The sequence below is a fragment of the Juglans regia genome, chromosome 4 (genome assembly GCF_001411555.2).
Source record: "Juglans regia cultivar Chandler chromosome 4, Walnut 2.0, whole genome shotgun sequence".
Classification (NCBI taxonomy): Eukaryota; Viridiplantae; Streptophyta; class Magnoliopsida; order Fagales; family Juglandaceae; genus Juglans; species Juglans regia.
Window position 1 is genome coordinate 24600745 of NC_049904.1, and position 11550 is coordinate 24612294.

The following is an 11550-nucleotide window of genomic DNA, read 5'->3' on the forward strand; positions in this document are numbered from 1 at the left end:
GTCATGTGGGATCGATGGATCGTATGGCGAGGATCGAGTTGTTTATTCTGACATGGTCGTTGAGAGATTGGAGCTAAGACTTGTTCAGTGGAGACCCTCATGGCTTGAAACCAAAGAGCAGTGATCAAATCCCAGTCAAGTTTATTAAAGGTGGTGAATTTTGTGTGCTCATGTACCGCATCGAGAGAAAAATATACTCTCGAATTCTTGTTTGAATTTGAAGATTTTAAATATTATGAAATGTATTGTATGATATCATTACTATTCTCAAAACTACAAGAATCTGATTTTGTAGACTATGATTTGGTCGTCATCATCAGCTTCTGCAAAATGGAATAGGAATGTCATGTTTAGGGCTATATATAAATGTAATTTAATTTTGCAATCATTGGAGGTTTTTACTGATATATAAGAGCTTGATGACCAGTAAGCGATCATAGGCTATTTGGTTTGGCATGTTTCAACATCATGGAACAGTTTTGGTAGGTCTGATCGATGTTTGGTTAATCCAAGTTAGAATTTCATCGTCACTTGGGTTTTGGCTGTAATTAATTTGGATGGGGATTGGTATATAAGGAGAGTAGCCAGCTAGGTCGATCGTGACTGGTTAATTGGGTGGAATTAGCTAGGGAAGGGTAGGAGGCTGTCAGTTGTCAGCTTTCTAAAATTTGCTGTGGATATATATGGTCATTTAATTATTGGGACAGTGTGGAGGTGATTGCTGGATTTAGATTTTTCCTACAATTTTTTATCTTAATTTTAAGATCTAAAGCCAAAGAAGGACATGCAAATAAATTGAGTTTCATAATATTTTATTGAATATTTAATACAGTCTAAAAATTTTATTCGAACAACTATAAATATTATAGGATCCATTTTATATATCTATTTCATAATTTCTACTTTAAGTCGGCCTAGAGTTTAGATAAGAATTCTAAAGAATCTAAATACGTTACTGTTTACGAAAGAGGTTGATATGGCTCGATTCGGATATAATAAGTATTTCATATCATCTTATCATTATAATTTTTTTAAATTTTTATATTATATATAATAAATAATTTAATTTTTTTAAATATTAAAATAATAATAATATTAAAAAATAATATTCTATTTAATTCTCATTTGATATTTTATTCTATTAATATACGATGTTTTGTGTGCTCCGGCGGCATAGAACATGAACATTATGATGGAGCATGAACATGAGCAGTACTGTTTATAATGTATGTATGAGCACCAGCATGCCCACATTGAAAGATGATCATGACGAGGAACATGAACCTGGAAACTAATTAAAGCCAAAATGCATGCATGCAGCATTAATTATTGTACGTACATAGCTAGCTAGCTTGTTGGCTTTTGCTGTATACAAAACAGATAACGAGTCATAATTGGCTCAACCATGGATACGTACATATATAGAATCTTATCTTCGAATCCTCCAGGTTTCCATTCATGTATTAATAATGGATACTTCGACGTTGATCGTCCCGCGTAACAATCATGGGTACTGTACGAAAAAATCATTCCAGACACCAAACAGAAATTAAAAAAAATCAAACAATGAAAGTTCCTATGAATGAATCATTTTAAAAATGAACATCAGAGAAAATTATTTTTGATAAATTTTGTAGCTTTTTCCACAAATTTTGATCACTGAAGAAGTCTGCCTTAAATATTATAGCGAGCAGACAATCAATTCAGAATGAAGTGCATGGCTTATTTAATTAAAAAATATATATTAAATGTATTTAAGAAAAATTTATAAAAAAATTTACTTTTCTACCTGTTAATTATTGATATGTTGAAAATCATAAAATTTTAAATTTTAAAAGAAAACTAACAAAATGAGTGTTAAATATAAATAAAATTATATAAGTATATGTAGCACTATTCTTAATTAAATTGTGCAATAAAAATGAATCTTTTATCTATTAATTTATGATTGGATTGTGATCTAAAATCATCCACTTGAAGGTCAGAATATCTTGAATTTAATCCATTTCTTTATATCAATTAACTTTTTAGTAATAAAATAAAGTAAAGACTTGAATATAATATACAATTTTAATGGGTCCCATGAATACTTCACCATTTATATATATATATATATATATATATATGACCTGTATTTTTGTATGGGTCAGGTCACAAATTCAAGGAAGATGCATGTCCTGCTAAGTTAGTCTTCAAAAGTAGATCGATCGATCATAGATATAACCCGGCCAACAACTACTGGGTCATTCAGTACTACTACAATAAATGATGATAAAGTACTTATTGCTAGCATCGGTAATTTTCTTTTCTGGCCGCATATCAACTATATATATTCAAGGACATTTGAAGTCATTGATACAAGATATTGATCTTGGGAGGTCCATTTCATTAATGACGTTTGTTTTCAAGAAGTTGTTTGAATTGAAAAATATTTATAATTCATTTCATCTCATCTTATTTAATCTCATCGTTACAATATTTTTAAATTTCTACAGTACCAAATATAATTAACAAATTTTTTAAATCTCAAAACAATAATAGTATTTTAACAATATTTTATTCAACTTTCAACTTTTATTTAAAGCTATATTATCTCTTCTCATCTCATCTCACTATCTAAACAACTCCTAAAACTACAACAAAATTGACTTTTAGGGACGAAATTATTCGTCCCTAAAAGACATAATTATTTGTTGTAGTATAAGTATGGTGATGATCTTATATGAATTCATGATGTTCGATCTCTTTAATTATATGACCAAATAAGACAATCTAATGTTGGGGAAATTAATGTTTATATTAAGTAAATCTTCTAAGATTTAGCATTTTTATCCTGAATTTCGAACCATACAGATCCCACAATATTTAATATCATATCTTTATCGTTTGCATTAAATAATCTAATTCAATCCGATAATTCAAAAGGACTTAATTTAAATTTAACATGTAATACGTACGTATATAGATAACATCAATGCATAATATGGTTAAAGAACCAAAAATTGAGTTTGTTTTTGTTTGAGAAATGATTTGTACAAATTCTAGATAAATAAGTTTCGTGCGTACTTTTATATATATATATATATATAAATGAATCTCATGTAAAAAAGAATAAAAGAAATTAGTCACTCTTTTTTTTTTTTTTTTACAAAAAATCTACGCAAAAATTTATTTATTTAAAACTTATACTTAATATTAATCTTTTTATTTTTTATATATAAAATTTCCACATACAAAAACAAGTTGTAGTAGTATTGAAGTTCCACGTTTAGTTTATTTTTACAAATAATTTTAATTTATCTAATCATTATAATTTTTTTAAAATTTCACATAAAATATAATAATCAATTCAATTTATTTTAAAATTTAAAAATAAAAATAATATTTTATTTAAATCTCAATCTCTTCCATCCTCTCACTTGCAAAATAAAAGATTTAAAATAAAAGATGCTTTAATGAGCTGATAGGTACGCACGTACGCTGGTTGCTGCATGCAGCATTAATGCACGGCTGACACATAATTTAATCATTCATGGAATTTGTTGCTCCCATCAATGAACACCTTACCTGTCAAAGGCAATTACCTTTATTCTGACCTTTTCAAGGTTTATCACGCTTTAATTTCAGCATAAAATTTATCCACTCTAGTACGGATGGTCACATGAGTCTTTGCAACTTTCGGCCAATTGAAAAAAATAAAATGTTTTCGAGTTATTATTTAAATTTGATTGAGAAATACGTAAGAAATATTAGGTTGGATAATATTTATTATTATTATTTGGTTAAATATTTAAATAAATAATAAATATTGTAAAATTATTCTTCTATTTTTTCTTAAAATTTTTAAATTTTAATATGTTATATTGATCTATGTCCTAATAATTTAAGATATGTTATGTTTGAAAGATGAGCTGAATTTATCTCAATTTAATTCAAATGAATCATTAATATAATTTATTACTATTTTATTTTTTAAAAAAAGATTAAATTTATTTCAATTTATTTTATATATTTAAACTTAAAAAATTTGATCTAATTATCTAAAAATAAAATGACAGAACTAAATAAAAGACAGTCTAATCATTGATCTGAGAGAAGAAAAAGAAAAGAAAAACGAGAAAAGAGAAAAGATTAAGGAGATCATGTCATGCACCCATTTATAGAGACGCAAATTTTGGTACTTTGTGCATGCATTAAATCAATCATCAAACACAGACAGAATTTCAGTTTACGTACGTTTGTCTGATTTCTTTTTTTTTTTCCTCCCTCAATATTTTTCTACCACCCTCTCTCTCTCTCTCTCGCTTTGTCTGCATATTATCTGTTGATTTGTCAGATATTTATTTCTCAATCAGAGAGCAGAGGGAGGGAGGGAGGGAGATGGAGATGCATGCATGTCAAAAAAGACAGCGAGAGTTTTCAGAGGCCTCCTAGATTTGTGGGTCCCCTGAGATATCTTTGCATAGATTTCGTCGAACCTTTCTGACGGGACTGGTGGGGTTGAGGGCCGCACCTCTGGCTCTCTCACCCTCCACCCTGCGGCGTCCGAAACACCGACGAAGATTCCTGCAAACTTTCGCTTTAGGTTAGGTTCGGATATTATCGACCTAACATGGAAAAGAATGGACGTAGATTTAAAAATTAAATAAAATATAAAAAATAATATATTTTAAAATATTATTATTATTTTAAAATTTTAAAAAATTATAATAATAAAATAGAATAGATCGATTATGGTCGATCTCTAATCAAGCCCAGTACAAGATGATCGGTTAAATTCTCCAAAAACATGCATAGGATCAAACTCGATCGAACACACATTTTTCGTATATAAAGGAATGTACTGTACATGTACTAGGCTTCAGATATATATATATATATATATATATATATATATATATTTAATGGTATTCTTAAATATATTGCGAACATGACGTGATGACATGCAGTATTGGTCTTGGGTAGACGCACAGAATATATGGTCGAGCCAGACTACTTAGGCCCGACCAGGCCGTTCACAAATTCGATCCATCGAGCTTCTTCGATTAATCGAACAATGCAAATAGCTCTCCAATTATAAAGAAATCCACAGAAAGTATATATAGAAGGAGAACGTACGCATACATGATCAATCATGCAAACACAATTAATGAAAAATTCTAAACATAAATTTCACACTCCTGCACATCACTTAAAAATTTATGATTTTATTTTTTTATCCTCATATTTCTTAACATGTAAAATATGAAATATGAAGCATGAAGGTAAAAAAGTAAAATCATATATTTTTAAGTGGTGTGCAAGAGTGTGGAGCTTCTATGTAACACATGTAATGTTCAAATAGAAGGCCCAAACCACATGGCCTATACTCTAAAATGACTAGTCAATTATATAATTTGAGCTTTATTATAACCTTATAAAGAGTAAGAACTTTTTATTTCCAACATCCCAATAGAAAGCTCAAATCACATGACCTATCCTTAAAAATGACTAGTCAACGATACAATTGGAGCCCTATTAGAACCTTGAGTAAGAACTTCTCATTTCCGAGGAATGTGAGATCCTATACACCACCTACCATTATCCTTATCATATGAGGTGTCACAGCACAGCTCCACAATTAATTGATAGCTTATACCACTGTATGTATTAATAGAGTGGTTGATCTTTCACAACAATTAATTTGCAACAAACATTATTTTTGTTACTATTAATAATTATTTGCAACCGATAAATCTGACGGCGTGGCATTACAAATAGTTCGCAAGTTGCAAATAATCTTAGTGTGTGCAAGTCTCGTTCACTCCATTTGCAAAAAGTGAGGTCTACTATTAAAAAAAATTAGTTTTTTCATGTGAGTTCCATATTTATCCATTTTTTTTCAAAAAGAGTGTACAAGAATTACACATTCTAAAACTGTAAATATCATTTCTCATTTTAAATATATAAGAGACAATGAAAGATTATTAAAGTCGATTAATTATTATTAGATTTGGTTGTTTCGGTTGTAAGTTATTTTTAATCAGATAGCTCATTCAGCAAACTTATCAATATTTAAAACCTTTAATTTATCAGAAGGTTTTTAACTCCTCCTCGAATTAAGTATATATAACTGATCTTTTGCAGAATGAAAGTTAATTTAAAGCTAATAATATTCCTTAATTAATTGGATCAATGATGCTACAGGGACCGATGTCTCTACCGATAATCCAACCGATAGTGCATTTCTGATTTTTTTTCTTTTCTTTTCTTTTATTCATTTCCTTAACATCTTTAAATATTTCTTTTACAGAAAATACATAAACTCAATAATACTTCACTTATTACTTAATCACTAAGAAAAAAAATTAAAAATAAATCAAAAAATAAAATTGGTCAACCATCGGTCATCTATCGGTTCAAACACGGCATTATCCTAACTAATTAGGTCTTGTGTTACAAATAGGAGTAGTACTAGTACTAGTACTAGTAAATTAATTAGCTGATAATCCTAATTAATCCCATACATAATCAGGTTAACTAATAATTAAGAACATTGAATATTTCCTAAGCAAGATGTTGCTACTTTACATAGGTTGGATATCTCGATCTTACATCTAAAACCTAAGAAGGTTCGGGTGGTGAGATTGACTAGGCCTCAACAGGGCTGGGTTAAATTAAATACGGATGGTAGTAATTTTGGAAATCTTGGGCCGGCTGGAGCCAGGGGTGTTATACGCGATGTCTATGATAATATGTGTACGGCCTATTCTATTTTCTTAGGCTAGGGCTTTAATAATTTTGCTGAAATGCAGAGTTTGCTAGAAGGGGTTAGAAGGTGCTATCGGCTTGGATTCAATCGGTTAGAAATAGAGACTGACTCCCAAATCCTTATTAATTAGATCACTAGGGGTGACTGTAACATTTGGTATTTAGAGGACTTTTGGGATGAGATTTGTGTTTATTTTGTGTCTATGGAGTACCATGTGAAACATATTTTTCGGGAAGGTAATGCGGTGGCTGATTCTCTCACCAAAAGTGGAGCTAGGGGCTTAAATATGGATTGGACTAGTGATAGAGATAAGTTGCCCAACAATTTAAGAAGTCTTCTATGCATGGATAGAATTGATCTTCCTTACTTACGGATTTCGTAGTGTTTGTTCATGGTAAGTTGTATCGGATTTATCATTTGGTTTATGTGCTTACTTTCTTGTTTTCCTTGTAGATTTGTCTTTTGAGGTATTTGTTCTTTTAAGAATTTTTTGTATTGTGGCTCGTAGCTTTAGATTTTTTAATGCCTGAGTTTGGGCTTCTAAGAAAAACATAGAATATTTAAGAACAACAGGACGACATTACAGCAGCTCGAGACAACATAAAAAAAATAGACATTGGATGAGCACTACGTAGTACTGTGGTACGTATGGCCCATCTCATGTCATGTTAATCATAATGTTAGCATATATGCATGCAGTATGAAGATCATGACTGATTAATGACAAATTAAAAAAAGGTCAAGAGGGGCCAGTAATCATGATTAGTAATAATTAATAAAAAATGTTTAGCCATCATTATAAATTAATGTTTTCTTGTGAAATAAATATGCACACCAAAGATCATATATACAAACTATACAAAGCTATATATATATATATATATATATATATAGAGAGAGAGAGAGAGAGAGAGAGAGAGAGAGAGAGAGAGAGAGAGCTAGAGATAGACAGATACACAGACTCAATAATTACGTACCATGTTGACCACATATGTTTATCCATATATATATATATATATATAATTAGTACAGTAGTACGTACTTTTAATTTCTTATCAAATGTACTTATATATATTATATATGGAGATGATCAGGCATGAAAGCAAGAAAGTAGGCCAGCCAGCCAGCCAACATATATGCATGCGCATGCTGCATGCAGCGCTTACATCGATTATATGTCGTAGGTTGATCATGTTCTAGGTGCGTGACATATATAGATCGAGTGATCCCCAACATGATAACCACGACATGATTTACATTAGATCGAGAAGTTTGTTTTAGTCATGATCATGTTTTCTGATCATCATGTCTTTATCATCATCGATCTGGATCACTGCAAAATAACCCACAATTAAACTCTATACTAATTAATCACTAACCAAATTATTTAATTTCTTTTCCTTTCAATAATGATCTCTCTCTCTCTCTCTATTGATTACCGGTATTCAGTGAAGGCAAATTTCCACTCTGTTAAGAGAACGGTCCCAAAAATAAGAGATCAAAGTCAAAATTTTATTTATAAAAAAAACCCACCCCGGCATAATTAAGTTGTTGATTTATACGTTCAACGGTATAAATCACTTTCAAGATCTTGCAAAGGAAAGTCGAATCATCAAAACCCAAAAAATACTCATCTCTAGTCTCCTCTCTTTTCTCTCTATAGAAAAGGGATGGTGAGTGGGAATAGTCCTTTGGGGGTCAAAGTTTTAATAATAGTGTCTGTCACAATTACTGTTAATTATTAGAATACACTCTAGTTTCTTTCATGGATTGTCTCGAGGAGTTATGGGAGAAACTGAACCTAATGGAGGAGGAGGATGTTGTGATTACTATTGAAGAGTCTGCAACGTTGGCAGTTTATAAAAAGGGTGAACTATGCTTGGTTGGAAAAATATGGAATGATCGTGCGATAAGCAAAGCTGTCATTGAGTCTACAATGTCGAGGGTCTGGAAATTGAGTAAACCAGCAGCGTTTAAAGAGATGAGAGATAATACTTTTGTTATCTCCTTTGCAACACATGCGAATATGAGGCGGATTGAGGAGGGTCGTCCATGATTTTTTGATAATCCCCTGTTTGTGATCAACCAATTCGACGCTTGATTCAACCTAGTAATATTCAGTTTGATAAGGCACTCATGTGAGTGCAACTCCACAACCTACCCTTTGCGGGTATGTCAAAGGAGTGTGGATTCCGAATTGGCAACACTCTAGGAGTGGTGGAAGAGATTGAAGTGGACGAGGATGATGTGGGTTGGGGGCTCCTTTTTACGTCTGAAAATTTTGTTGGATTTGAAAACACCTTTTGCGAGAGGAAGAATTGTGATGATCAGTGACAAGAAATTTTGGGTTCCCATTAAGTATGAGAGACTCCCAAAAGTTTGTTTTCAATGTGGACACATTCTTCATGAAAGTCAAGGTTGTCCTATATCTGATATGCAATCTTCAAATGGGGAGCAGTTCGGTTTTTGGTTGCGTGCAAATATTCCTAGTAGACGACAATGGGAGGTTCAGGGTGGCAGTCAAGCTATGGGGGGCTTTCAACGCCGTCGTGAAAGAACCCAGCAAGTGGTGGAGGAAGGTGGTAGGGATAACTCAGAGCAATTACAGTTGAGTAATTCAAAATACGAAACAGAAGGAAAACAAGGAGAGAATCAATGCAAGGATCAGGGAGCAGATAGTCAAAGAAAAGATTTTGTCCTTAATAAGGAAGGGGAGGATTTTTCGGGTAACAACTTGCATAATAATTCTGGTTGTGGGGAAGAATATATGGATAATGAATCTGGGGCAGTTAATTCCGTTAAGGGGTTACAGTTCCCATATCCAGTGGATAAATAAGCAGAAGAGTGGATGGGCCAAAGTGGATCTGGGAAGTTGAGTTGGTTTTGACCCAACTTTCAAAACCACAGGCCTCGTTAGTTTCCTTGCATACTGAGCCTCAACAGAATTTAAAAAAAAAACCAAGAGATGGAAGGTTCGAGCTCGTGCTTCAAGTACTTCTCCTGTCTTTTGTAGTTCAGTAGAGAGTAGAAAGCGTGCTATTGATTTGGTTAGTGAAGAGGCTGTGTTCCAGGAAGGTGTGATAAGAGTCAAAGCAGCAGTGGATAATGGTAGGGAGGGTGAGCTTTTGTTTGAAGAGGCAGGAAGTTTTAACCATGAAAGTGGTTTGTTATTGGCAAAGGCTGGATTTCAACTCTGCCGACAACAATGAATATTGTAAGTTGGAATTCCCGTGGGCTTGGGAACCCACAGGGAATTTGTATCCTTTGTGATTTAGTACAAAGAGAAGATCTCGATATCTTGTTTTTGCAAGAAACCCGTTTGAATGTTAGAAGAATGGAATGATAAATTATGGTTTAAGCTTTGCTAATTGCTTGACAGTTAGTAATGAAGGTAGAGGTGGTGGCCTAGCTTTGCTCTGGAAAGCTTAGGTGGAACTAAAGATTTTGGAATTTTCCAAGTCACATACACTACAAGAAATCAGGTCTTTTCCAGCGATTTTTAAATCGTCGCAACCCAAATCGCTGCAAATAGATGTTATTTCCGGCGATTTTCAAGTCGCCGCTCAATTTCCTCGGTTAAGTTGCGAAATGGAGGAAAATAATTTTGTCTTGACTTGTTGCAGCGATTTTTCCATCTATAGCGGTGATTTTTTTTGCCGCAATAAATAATTTTATACTGTAGCATGTTAAGTTTTCGTCGAAATGAAAAAATCGCTATTATTAATTGATTTTGCGGCGAAAATTGTCGCCGTAACAAAATATGCTTCATTTAAAACTTATTAGCGGCGAATAAAATTTGCCGGAAAAAGCACATAAAATTTAAATGCCGCTGGTTAGGTTTTTCCCTCATTAATTTGTTTCCCTCGCCGAACTCTCCCCGCCCCCCTGCCCCCCTCTCCCCAAATTCTTCTCCTTCAAGCCTCCGCCACCCACAACCGTCACCGGCGACCCCACCACGCCACCGCCACCTCACCTCGATAGCCAACCCCTCCTTTTCCCCCAGCCCCAGCGCCGATCTCTTGGCTTTTCCCCAAATCTAGCCTCACCTCTCTCTCTCGGATTTCTCTATATCGCCGCCGCTAGGGGTGCCGTTCGCCACCACCCACATCTCGGCGCCGTCCACAGTCCTCCGTCAGAGCCCCCTTCTCCTCCACGCCTAGCCGAGCAGCCCGAGGCCCTCCCTCTCTCCCTTGCTCTGTTCGCAACCCACGACCACCAGCTCTCCTCAGCGCTGCCGTGCTCCTCCCGAGCCACCACTCCACTCCAAGCTACCACCACGACCACCCCTGGTATGGGTTTTCAATTTAATCTTCAAGTTAATCATGATAACGTGCTTCGACCGTGAAAAGTTAAGCGTGAAACATGAATAGTACTATAAATATATATGTAGATTCTCATGACCATGATCAGTCAAAGTGAATTATAAGCTTTATTGTCTGGATTTGAGGCCATATATAGGTGATTGATCAAAGACTGAGGTTCAGTAGCTCATAGAATAAATATATATATATATATATAAATATATATATATATATATTTGATCTTCTTTAATTTGTGCATATATTTCTGGGATGCAATTAACAGATTGGGCTGAATTAATCAAAATCATACCTTTATTTAATTGAGCATCCACATGATTTCTTTTCTTTTTGTTTCATCTTGATCTACATGAGTTATTTGAGGGAGAAGGAATATAATTTGATAATTTTTTTGGTTCGCATTTCATTGCTAATTTGCTTTAGATTGATGACAAATTCGAAGCAAATTTGGACTGTTTCAACTGTACGTACTACATATAA